The sequence below is a fragment of the Pteropus alecto genome, unplaced genomic scaffold (genome assembly GCF_000325575.1).
Source record: "Pteropus alecto unplaced genomic scaffold, ASM32557v1 scaffold45, whole genome shotgun sequence".
Taxonomy (NCBI): domain Eukaryota; kingdom Metazoa; phylum Chordata; class Mammalia; order Chiroptera; family Pteropodidae; genus Pteropus; species Pteropus alecto.
The window spans coordinates 20,781,814-20,794,770 of NW_006442491.1; the positions used below are offsets into that span (position 1 = coordinate 20,781,814).

Genomic DNA, 12,957 nt, shown 5'->3' on the forward strand with positions numbered 1-12,957 from the left:
GCAGGGGGTCAGGAAGGGAGCTGGGTTGAGGCTTGAGAGTAAACAGCCAGGCTGTTGTTTCTTTCATTCGTTCAACCAGTGAATCCGATGTCAAAACCGAGTGGAACTGAAATTCCAACCAGTTCACTTCCCTGAGCCTCAATTTCCTCATCTGTAAAATGAGCGGAATGATATCTACCACACATATGATTAGTAAAGTTGAAATATGTCAGGTACCTGGTACATCCCAGATCTTCCATCCTCCTCCACCTAACCACTATCCTGAGTTTAGGTAAGTTTGTATGCATTTTCATACTTTTACTACGTATATATAAATCGTTAAATACTTAGTAGAAATCTTCGTGTTTAAAACCTTTATATAAATGGTACCATACTGTACTGGCTGAATACAACAGATGTGCCTCAGCCTGCATCCCCACGCACCAGTGTGCCCTTGCCTCCCATTTTCCTAACCTTCCTCCCAGAGTTGGCAGGGTGCCTTCTCAGGCCTTAGCAACTTCCTCTTCCTCTAGCGGTTTCAAGGGTTGATGTTCATTTTTCCTCTTACTCTGCTCCATCTTACTGGGTCGTGTCACCTACACTTGTGACTGTTGTGACCACATATATCCAGGTGATCCAAGTGTTCATGGAATAAAACACTGCCTTACCCCAGGTGCCACCCGTTTCCCTTCTCAATCACATGCCTCTTTCCCCCTACCTGGAGTTACCGCTACAGTGAATTTTGTCTTAATCATTCCTTTGTTTTTCTTAATGGGTATTACTATCTATGTGATCATCTCTAAACAATACATTGTTTAGTTTTGCCGATTTTTTGCCTTTTTTGTAAATGAAATCATGCTGTATACATTCTTCTACAACTTGCTTTTCTCTTTCAGCATTGCTTTTGAGAGTCATTTGTTTGGATACTATAGCTGGGTTCATTTATTTTCATTTCTGTATAATCCACTTATTTATTTTATTATCGGTGAACTTTGGGTTATTTCAGTTTGTACTATTACAAAGAATACTGCTTTAACATTTTTCTGTGTTCGTGTAGTATAAATACAGATATCTAGGAGTTGAATTATTTGAACAGATATGCTTATGTCCAACATAACTAGGTAATAGGAAACTTTCTCAAAGTGATTGCATCATCTATTTTCCCATGGACAGTGATGATTCTTGTTCTATGCCCTTACCAACAATTCCTATTATCATTTTTTTCTTTGTCAGTCTGGCAGGCATTAAGTGATATCTCATTGTGATTTTAATTTGCATTTCTTTGACTACTAATGAGGTTGAGCACCTATTCATGTGTTATAATCTATCCAAGATTCTTTGTAAAAGTTCCATTTATGTTTTTGCCCATTTAAATATAGGTAGTTTGTTTTTTCTTTTCAATTAATAGGAATTCTTTAAATATTCTGGCTACTACTCTTTTGCTAATTATATGTGTTGCAAGTATCTTCTCCAGGTTTGTGGTTTGTCTTCTCACCCTTTCTATGTCGTTTTTCGATAAATACAAATTTCTAGTTTTAATGTAGACAAATTTATCAGTCTTTTCCCTTAGAGTTAATGGGACTTTTGTCTTGTTTTAAAAAGCCTATATATCCCAAGGTCATAAAGAATTTCTCCTATATTGTCATCTCAAAGGTTTATAATTAAAATATGTATGTGATATGAAGTAGGAAGTCTATTTCATTTTTTCCCATGTGGATAAGCAGATGTCCCAGCACCATTTAATGAATAGTGCATCCTTTCCCCAGTGACCTATAGTGCTATCTCTGTTATAGATTAAGTGTCCATAAATACGTGGATTGTTTCTGTGCTCTTTATTTTGATTCATTGGTCTATGCCAACCCTACACTGTTGAAATTACTAAATCTTTATAACAAATCTTGATAAGTGGTAGGGGAAGTTCCCTTACCTTGTTCTTCTTCAAGAATGTCTAGGCTATCTTAGACTTTTGCACATCTATATAATTTTGGAGTCATCTTATCAACTTCTAGGAAAAAAAAGCTTTTTTGAATTTTTACTGAAATCATATTAATCTATAAGTTATTTGGGGGGAGAGTTAACATCTCTATGTCATTGAGTATTCCAACCATTAATGGTATATATTGATAGATAAATTTTATATATATTTATATATTATATATATTTCCCCATTTATTTAGCTATTTAATGTCTTTCAATAAAGTTTGATATTTTTCTCCATAAATGTCTTTAATATATTTTGTTAGATTTATTCCTGGGTGTTTTTAATGTTATTTTATCTTTAAAAATTTTTATTTTCAGATATTTATGGCAGAAGTATAGAAAAGAATTGCTTTTAGTAGATTGATCTGTTTAGCAGCCGTGATGAATTCTTACTTGCTTATAAATTCTTTGTATTAACTACGTGTACAGTCCATATCATCTGTAAGAAATGACAGTTTTGTTTCTTATTTTCAAATTCTGACACTTTTTTTCGTTTGTTTGTTTTGTTTTGTTTTTCTTGCCTTACTGCCCTGGCTGGACTTATAGAACAATGGCAAATGGAAAAGGCAGACATGACACCCTTATCTTGCTCTACTACCTTTTGCGTCCTTCATCTCATTGGCTGGCTAGCACCTCTCTCCACCCAATATTTGCCCATCTCATTGGCTGGCTAGCACCTCTCTCCACCCAATATTTGCTCCATCAATAGAGCTCTCAAATCCATCCCCTCCTCTCTACCCCATAGCCAATAACCTGATTCCATCATTATTATCTCCCACCTGGATCAGTGCACCAACCTCCTCACCTGTCTCCAAGCATCCAGTCTAGCAGGACCCTTGTTCAAAAAGTGAGGGGCCGGGGGAGTGCCATTTAAGCTCCTAAAATAATAAATCTTTTCCTTTTCTTCCTCAGTCTTTCTCTTGCATTGTCGCGTTTTTTAATTTGCTCTTTAAGTAAATAAAATGTTTTAAATTAAAAATTTACGATTTATCTTTATATTGTACAATGTTAGTTTTGAAGATAAATATAAGAGCCTTTAATTCATATGCAGAATCACCACAATTACACAATTTATATTTCATAGCTTATACATGCATATGTTTTTTCTAACCAGAAAGAGGAAACGCTGCACAAAACCAGCTTCATTTCACTTTTCGATATGTGCACATTTTATCAGTACTCTACCTTCAGTTTACTGATGAGTAAAGAAGTCTGGATGAGAAAAGGAATTATGGATTTCCCTATCTTTTCCTTTCCTTCTACATAAACATTTTCAGCATTCGTGTTTGGCTAGTACAGAGTAAGTAACATGAGGAACATACGATAGGGTCCCGTGGTTGGAAAACATGGCCACTTGGAGCTGTTAGCACTCATGCTTCTGTAGATTTAACAAGTTTGCCTTGTACTCGCTTTGAGTTCTGAACTCCCACACGTCATGGGTCCACTGGAATTTTGTGTCCATGGGACTTCACAATCATCATATGTGTGTGCACAGATACTGTGTCTGTGCCATTCATTTTAGGAAAAAATAAGGGAAGCATTTTATCCATCCGCCTCATACCCCCGGGTCCAGGTTTCTCCCCACAGGTAACTAACCCCTGGGGCTTCCAGGAGATGCATGCAAATGCCCTGAACAAGAAGTCTTGGGAGGGAAGTTGAAAAGTATGGGGCAGGCCTGGGGCGGGCACACCCAGTGATGCACCGCAGGAAGCAAATAGGAACCTGTGCAGTATTGGTTTCCACAGCTGTTCTGGACTGGGTCAGGTGAGGCCAAGAGAATCTGAAGTGGGGCACAAAAGGGTCTGACACAGCCACCTGATCCTTCTCCTTCCAGCACACACAGTACTGTCACTGTTTACTGTATTTTTTACATTTTTTCCTCTATCGTCGTTAATATACATAACCCTCTATTCATTAGCAGTTAATTCCTATTTTTCCCTTCCACTAGTCCCTGGGAACCACTAATTTATGTTCTCTATGTTTCTGTAGGTTTACCTGTTCAAAGTGTTTCATATAAATGGAATCATACAGTATGCGGTCTTCATTTTTAGTTGAGATTTTATTTGTATACAGTGATATGAACAGAACTTAAGTATTATCTAGATGAATTTTGACAAATAGATACACCCATGTAACCTATACCCCAGTAAAATAAGCATATATGAGGATAATTTTTAAAAAGTTCACGTGGAGTAGATATTTCACACTACTATCATGGAATAATAGGGTTTTCCCATTTTTTCACTATTAGAACTACAATGAGTCATTTATTCACACAGTTTCCCTTATATTTTGGATCATTTCTTTGGATTAACTTGTTCAAAAGACATAAGCATTTTCAAGGCTCCTCCTGATTTTATTGCTATATTGTTCTCTAAAAGTCATCAGCAGTTTCTACATATTTATCAGCATTTACATTGTTTTTGTTTTTTTGCTAATTCAGTAAGTGAAATAATACATAGTTTGAGTGTACACTTTGTTACTATTAGAACAAAAGTTTCTTGCTCCAGAATGAACCTAGTGAGAACATCCCACTGAAAGTTTATGACAATCCATTTGATTCTGGGTAGTACAGCGTGACATACTTTATTTTCCAGTTTGTTTTTTCAGAGGCAATTTCCACTCCCCCTTCACTGTCACACTCCTCTGGTGGAGATGACTTCCACCTGTCCCATTGCTTCTCAAGTCTTTTTTTATACTGCAAAGAAAATTTTATATATCACTTGCCATGAATTTTTGTCAATAGTAGTTACATAAATCTGCCTAGTGCCATTCTCCAAATGCTATGACCATTTTATGTCCATAATTCACTTCTGTATTTACAGAATTTTCATGATCTATGTAAGTACATCTATCAGTGAAGGCTTAAACGTTGAGATGCAATCTAGCATCCATAATATCTGATGTTTTGCAGACAGCAATGTAAAAGATTTATTTTTAATCACCTTTTCATTTGAGTCACCTTATGTAAAAAAAAATCAATAATTTAGATGTTCAAAGTCTCTAAATATTTTCCAGTATACTCATAGAAATGGTTATAGACAGTTAAGATTTTCAGAAACAACTTCCATGTCCACATCCTGTTGTAATTTCTGTACCATTTTGTTTTCCAGCTGCTTTCCTTTGCATGCGAAAGGGGCCCGAATGAGATAAATGTTTTGCTTGACTTCTTTGATGTCCTAAACTTGCTGTAGTTCTTTATTTTTCTTCAACCTATTCATTATAAATTTAGCTTGGTGTTTCTGTTTGATCTTGACTGTCTTAATTGCATCATTAGTTTTATTCCACAGTTCTTGCTGGTATTGGACAGATTCATTTCTATATTTTTGAAATTCAAATGAATTATCCACTGAAAGCTCTTTACCAGCTGCTTTCCGGAATGCTTTAGTCACCTGACTTTAGGAAGATTGTGCTTCTTTTTAAAGTTTTTATGACACTTGGATTTATAGAATCTGAACACCTTACAATCATTGCGGATGAACATCGTGCTGTGGCTGGGGTACATGGACCCCGAACAGAAATAACACTTCTCAATATGTACGTTGAGCTGAGTGGAGACCCACCCACCACATAAATGCCAAGCAAGTCTCTGAAGTCTCTTACCTGATCTTTGACACGTCTCTCAAGTCTCTTACCTGATCTTTGACACTCTCGCTATGAACCTTGAAGAGGCATATCACCTTTCTGAGCCTCATTTTCCTTGACTGTAAAATGGGAATCATAATAATAATACCAACTTAGAGAGTTAGTGCTAATCAAAAAAATATTTTACCAGCATACAGTGGTATTCAGGTTACAAAGCACTGTCAAGTCCATTTTCTCACTTTGAAAAATTAATAACTTTTTCTGTTAAACAGATACACTGCATGAAATGTAGGAAACAAAAGTAGTTTTAAAAACCTATAACTAATCCAGAAACCATTACTATTATCATTTTGGTAAATTTCCCTCGGGTCTTGTTAATGACATACACGTTTTGTATATTTGAGATCATAATATATAGAGACCTCCTTTTACTTCTTTTTTTCTACCCAACATGAGCTAGCTTCATAATGCTCTCAATTTGTGCCAGGTTGTATGCAAAATCTTTTATAAACAGTAATTCATTTAATCTTCATTGAAGAGATTTTTCTCATATTGCAAATAAGGAAACTGGCACAGAATGGTTAAGTAACTTTACACAGTTAATAAGTAAAGGAGCTAGAATTTGAACCTGGGTAGTCAGACTCCAGAGTCTATTCTTAACTTTCATTTTATGCAGTTTCTCTCACTACAGAATATTCCAGCCTGTGGATGTATCACAATTTATATAACCACACCCTATTTCCCTGTTATAAATAATACATTAATGTGACCCTCTCTGATGCATTATTGTTTCAGATGGATTTGAAGAAAGAATTGCTTGCTTAGGGAATATCAATATTTGTCAATCTTGATCCAATTTGTCTAATTAATTACCCTTCAGAAATTTGGTTCATATTCTCCATACTCTCATAATTTTATATTTCAAATATTTCCTGAATTATTGGGTGAAAAAATTTTGCCATGGACCCTCCAACAATAAGCATTAGCATTTTTTAATTAAACCTTTTATTTTGAGATAATTGTAGATTCATATGCAGTTGTAAGAAATAACAGAGAGATCCATGGTTCCGTTACCCAGTTGCCCTCAATGGTGACATCTTGCAAAACTGTGTGCAATATCACAACCAAGATACTGACAGTGATACAGTTAAGATACAGAACATTTGCATCACAAGAATCCTTCATGTTCCTATTACAGCCATGCCCACTTCTCTCCTGTTCCCATCTTCTTCTGAACCCTCAACCACTAGTCGGTGGTCCATTTCTATAATTTTGTCATTTTAAGAATATTATATAAATGCAATCACTATATAACCTATTGCACACTATATAACCTATTGCAATTGGCTTTTTCCACTTAGCATAATTCTCTGGAGATTGATCTAGATTGCTGCATTTTATCTATAGTTCATTTTTATTGTTGAATCGTATGCCTTGATGTGGATGCATTATTTCATTTAACCAGTCACCCATTGACAGGCCTATGAGTTGTTTTCATTTTGACTATGACAAATAAAGCTGCTATGAATATTTGTGTGTAGTTTTTTGTGTAAACATAAATTTATTTTTCAGGGATGAATGCTCAGAAGTGCAATTGCTGGGTTGTATGGTAACTGCATGTTTAGTTTTATAAGAATAAACTGTCAAATCATTTTTCAGAGGGGCCGTACCATTTGACATGACCACCAGCAGTGTATGAGTGATTCAGTTTCTCCTAATCCTTGCCAGCATGTGGTTTTGTCACTATTTTTTATTTTAGCCATTCTAATAGGTATGTAGTAATATCTTGTGGTTTTAATTTGCATTTGCCTAATGGCTAATGGTTTTGACCATTTTTTATATGTAGATTTTCCATTTGTATATCCTCTTTGGCGAAATACCTCTTCCATGTCTTTTGCCCATTTTCTAATTGGATTTTTTTTTTTTACCATTGAGTTTTGAGAGTTCTTTGTAAATTCTAGATACTAGTCCTGTGTCATATATGTAGTTTGCAAATATTTTCTCCTATTCTGTAGCTTGTCTTTTTATCCTCTTAACAGGATTTTTTACAAAGCAAAAGTTTTAATTTTGATGCAGTCTAGTTTATCCATTTTTCTTTTTATGGATCATGCTTTTAATATTAATAACTCTTGCCAAGCCCTAGATCCCAAAGATTTTCTCCTATGATGTTTACTATTTTCAACTTTTACATTTAAGTCCATGATCCATTTTGAGTTAATTTTGGTATATATACAGTTAAATTTGAGGGTTTTTGTTTGTTTGTTTTCGCACCTTTTTATAAAATCAGCTGAACACGTTTATTTCTGGTTTGGTATTTTTTTTTTGGTTTTCCTGAGTACTCATTTCTATTGCATTGATCTATGGGTTTGTCCCTCTTCCAATAGTCTTCATGACTGTAGCTTTATAATGTCTTGAAATCAAGTAAACTGATTCCTCCCATTTTACTTTTTTTTAAATCGTTTTAATTATTTGTTCTTTTGTCTTTTCATATAAATTTTAGAATATTGTCTATATCTACTAAAAAAAAATCTTACGGGGGTTTTGATGGGAATTGTATTAAACCGTATATCAATTTGAAGACAATTGACATCTTTCTTATGATGATTCTTACATATAACAAACATGGTAAGTTTCTTCATTTATTTACATAGTCTTTGATTTCCTTCATCTGTATCTTATAGTCCTGTACATATTGTATTAGATTTACCCCTCTTTCTTCTGAATGATATTGCATTTTTAATTTTGATGTCCATGTAATTCCTCACTAATATGTAGAAATCTATTGATTTTGTGTATATTTTTTTATATCCTGCTAATACAAGATTATCTTTGCTGAGCTCACATATAGAAAATTTTTTTTTAATTTTTTTGACATTTTCTATGTAGCCAATCATGTCACCTACAAATAGGATGATTTTATTTTTCCTTTCTGGTTCGTATGCCTTTTATTTTATTTTATTGCATTATTGCACTGACTAGAACTTCCAACACTGTGTTGAATAAGAATGGTAAGAGCAGACATCCTTTCCTTGTTCCTGATTTGGGACAGAAAGCATTCAGTCTTTTACCATTAAGTATGTTAGGCATGGATTTTTTTGTAGATGCACTGTGTTGAGAAAGTTCCCTTCTACTCCTACTTTTTTAGTGTTTAAAAATCATGAGCAGAAGTTGAATTTTGTCATGTGATTTTTCTGATATCTGTTGATATCATGAAGTTTTTCTTCTTTAAACAGTTAATATGGTGGATTACACTGATTGGTTTTTAAATATTAAGCCAGCTTTGCATCCTTGGAATAACCCCATTTGATCATAGTGTACAGTTTTTTTTATTATTTCCGAATCGTATTTGCTAACACTTTGTTAAGGATTTTTGCATCTGTATTCATCAGAGATATTAGGCTGTATTTTCTTTTTTTGTTCTGTCTTTGGTATCAGAATAGTATAGCTTCATAAAATGAATTGGGAAGCATTCCCTCCTCTTCTATTTTCTAGAAGAGATTGGTGTAATTCTTCTTTAACACTTTGGTAGAATTCTCCAATGAAATTATCTGGGCCTGAAAATGACTTTTTTGAGAGTTTTAAAATTATGAATACAATTTCCTTAATAGTTATAGGGCTATTCAAATTCTCTGTTTCACATTGAATGACTTGTGGTAGTTTGTGTTTTTTTGAGGAGAGGACCATCTTGTTTAAGTTGTCAAGTTTATGTGTGTAGAGTTATTTATAGTATTCCCTTATTATGCTCTTGATATCTGTGTGGACTGTAGTGATCATTCCTGATATTTGGTAATTTGTGTCTTTTTTTTCTTGTCAGTCTTCACAGAGATTTGTCAATATTATCAGTCTTTTCAAAGAACTAGCTCTTGGCTTCAATGAATTTCTCTGCTATTTTTCTGTTTCAACTCATTGATTTCTGCTTTTATCTTTATTGTTTCCTTCCTTCTGCTTCCTTTGGGTTTATTTTGCTCTGCTTTTTCTATGTTCTTGAGGAGTTTAGATTAATGACTTGAGACTTTTCATCTTGTCTAATATATATATTTAGTGCTATAAATTTTCCTCTTGGCACTGATTTAGCACAAATTTTAATATGTTATATTTTTATATTCATTCAGTTCAATGTATTTATTTTTATTTCTCTGAGACTTCCTTTTTGGCCAAAGGACTATTTAGAAGTGTATTGTTTATTTTCCAAGTATTTGGATATTTTCCTGTTATCTTTCTGTTATTGATTTCTAAGTGTGATTTCACTGTGATCGGAGAACACACTCTGTATGATTGCAGTTATTTTAAATTTTTAAAATTTGTTTTATGATCCAAGGTGTGGACAATCATCATATATGTTCTTTGGGCACTTGAAATGAATGTGTATTTTTCTGTTGTTGGGTGGAGTATTCTGTATGTATCAACTTTTTTGTTGATGGTGTTGAAGTCCTCTGTATCCTCGTTGCATATCAGTCTAGTTGTTCTATCAGTTGTTGAGAGGCGTATTGAAGTCTCCAACTGTAATTGAATCTGTTTCTCCTTTCAGTTCTATCAGTTTTGCTTCATATATTTGGCATCTCTGCTATTTCATGAATATACATTTAGGATTGCTTTATCTTCTTGGTGGGTTGACCTTTTTATTATTATATAATGGAAAAGAAACAATAAAAAAAAATTGGGGAGAAGAGATTCCTGAGTAGTACCAGGCGGAATGGAATCTAGGCTCCCCATACCATTGACTGGTGGGGTGGGGAGGGTGTGATCAATTTTCCTTTTAATTTTACTATCAGATTGATAAAAATTAAAATGTGTGGTGACTATTGGTGAGGAAGTAGGCCCTTTCATACTTTGCTTTGGGGATTATACACTGGTCTAACTTTCATGGGTAATGCTTTGATAATAGCTAATAAGACTACAAACTCACATACCCTTTGACCAAGCAGTTACACTTCTAGGAATTTATCCCAATGGTGTAAGCAAACATGAGTGAAATGACGTTAAGAGCAAAAACTTGGAAACGATCTGAATGTCCTTCAGTAGGAGACTTGTTACATAAATAACGGTACATTCCACATGGTAGAATACTGAGGCAGCCACTTTTTTAAAAAGAAAATGTTTATCTGTTGATATGGAATGATCGATTGTCAAGATAAAATGTTAAATGAAGAAAAAAGAAAGCAACATGCAGAACAGTATTTCTACTATTTTATCATTTGTGTAAAGGAAAACACACACACAGATATTTGCCTATATGTGGCAAAAACAAAAACAAACAAACAAAAAAACAGGCTGGATACATAAACAACTGCTAACAGCACTTCCTCAGGGGTACCCCCACCACCACCACTCTACTGAAGGCCACAGTGGACAAATAATTGACAGGCCAAACTTTTCCCAGCCCAGATGCCAGCACTGGACTCTGTGGTGGCCCCATGAGGCCCCTGAAACAATAGGCAGAGACAGGCCAAAGCTGTGTCTGCACCCATGCCCTTTGAACCTAATCTTTCAGTGTTTGCTTTTACAGACACGTAGGTCCCCAGTATGGAGGTGGGAGAGGGGCGGAAAAGGAAGGAGCCTACCCATTGGCCGAGGGCCCCTCTAGACTGGCCCTCTAGATTGGCCTTGTTCCAGTGTCCAGTGCTCAGACTTTAGATTAATTGGGAGACTGTGAGATGGGAGAATGGGATCCAGATGCTGAGGATGCTCGTTAATGGGAATGTGACAGAATAATGCAGTTTGGGGGAGACCCCCCTACTAATTCATCCCTATTAGGGGGTCTTCCCTACTCTCACTTTCTTCTATGCCCCTCCCTCCAGGCCCACTTAGATTTGTAAACTGTCCCTTGGGTCTGCCTTGATGTCACCGTTGGGCAGCAGAGTACAGAGGTAGGGGGATTTCTTAGAGAGCTTTCCACCCCTATCCTCATCTTAGACTGCTTCATCGTGAGTGGTGAGGGACCCACAAGAGTCCCAGGAGCTGGCTGCACCTATCCACCAACATGCTTCTCCCTTTGGAGTCCTCTAGACTCATAGAATGTTCCTCACCAGCTGAGCACCCTCTCTGAGCCTCTGTCTTTCCACCTGTAAAATAGGAGTGTGTACGATTATATAACATTATATCATAATTGTCTGATTATGTGTCTGACTGCGCCACTAGTTCCAGAAGGGTCAGGAAAGTGTCTGCTGCTGTATTCCCAATGTCCAGCTCAGTGCTTGGCACACAGAAGGCACATAATGTTTGTGGAGTAAATTAATGCTCCCAGACGTTGGAGCATTAATTTCAGCCTCCAGATCTGGCCATTCTTACTAGGGGTCAAAAGCTTCACTAATCCAAGTCTCTAATGTCCCTGGCTGAGGCTGGAAACTTCTCCAAGGAAGCTGGATATTTTCTTAGGTCAATTCCCACGCAAGTCAGGGCTTTCACGATTCTTTTATTCTAGCATTTGCTGAGAGTCTAGTCTAGGAACCCTAGAAATTCAGTGGTCTAGGATGCTGTCACTCCCTTCATTTCTCAGATGATCTTTTCTCTCTAGATAGACATTGCCTAAATAATCCCATATTGAAATGCAAAATGAGCACGGAATGCTCTGAGAACTTGTAACCGGGGTACCTGGCCCAGTCTGGCTGAAGGTCAGGGAAGACATCCTGAAGTGAGATCTGAGAGAGGAGGAGTTATGCAGTCAAAGAGGGAAGAGGCAGCTCATGCTGGGAAGCTATGAGAGTCTCCTCCCTAGTCCACTGCCCCTCTGCGGTAGCGGTGGCGCTCCGTTTGCTGGGAGTCCTGGCAGCAACCCCCACCTCTGTGGTCAGCCTCTCTCCAGCAGGAACTAACCTTTACTCTATAGTGCCAGGAGAGGGCACCCTGCTCCCAGGTTTGGCCTCAGCCTGCCACAGTCCTTTGTCCTTTGATGTCTAAACCCCGCAGCTGCAAAATGCAGCTTATTGCTGCTCCCTCTCATAGAAGACACTAAGGCTCAGAGAAGTTTGATGGACATGGCTAGTCAGTAGGCTTTTGTTTTCAGGGCCTTTAGCCCATGGAAGCATCTGCTCTGGATATTGATAATGACAGTGTAATGCTACTAGTTGACATTTTTTTGAATACTTCATATGCTCTACTGTGTAAGATAGGTGTTGTTATCATACCCATCTTACGGATGAAAAAAAAGGCTTACAGTGGTTGATTGACTCAAAGTTAGGAAACACCAGTAATGTTTAACTCTAGAACTTGTGCTGGTAAGCTACTCTGCTTTCCCATTATGATCTCCCCTGTACCCCACAACCACAGATTCATTTGAGAATGCTAGATGCAGAGACACAAAAAACAACAGGACAAAGTCCTTGCTCCCTGGCTCCATCTTAATGAACATATGTGTGTTTACACATGAATACAGTCATACAAACCTTCAGACATATTCAGCCACGCCTACAGTAT

General features: G+C 36.4%; 1 protein-coding gene and 1 pseudogene across 1 annotated transcript in view; one reads left to right on the top strand and one right to left on the bottom strand.

The window, feature by feature from the left end:
- The first annotated feature begins 37 nt into the window (after positions 1–37).
- The window catches only part of ITCH (itchy E3 ubiquitin protein ligase), a 145,052-nt gene continuing 132,132 nt past the window's right edge, over positions 38–12,957 (top strand). Inside the window, exon 1 of the mRNA XM_025039970.1 lies at positions 38–271. The gene's annotated coding sequence lies outside the window, so the exon portion shown is untranslated. The remainder of the gene's footprint in view (positions 272–12,957) is intronic.
- LOC102896309 lies at positions 4,995–5,654 on the bottom strand (annotated as a pseudogene).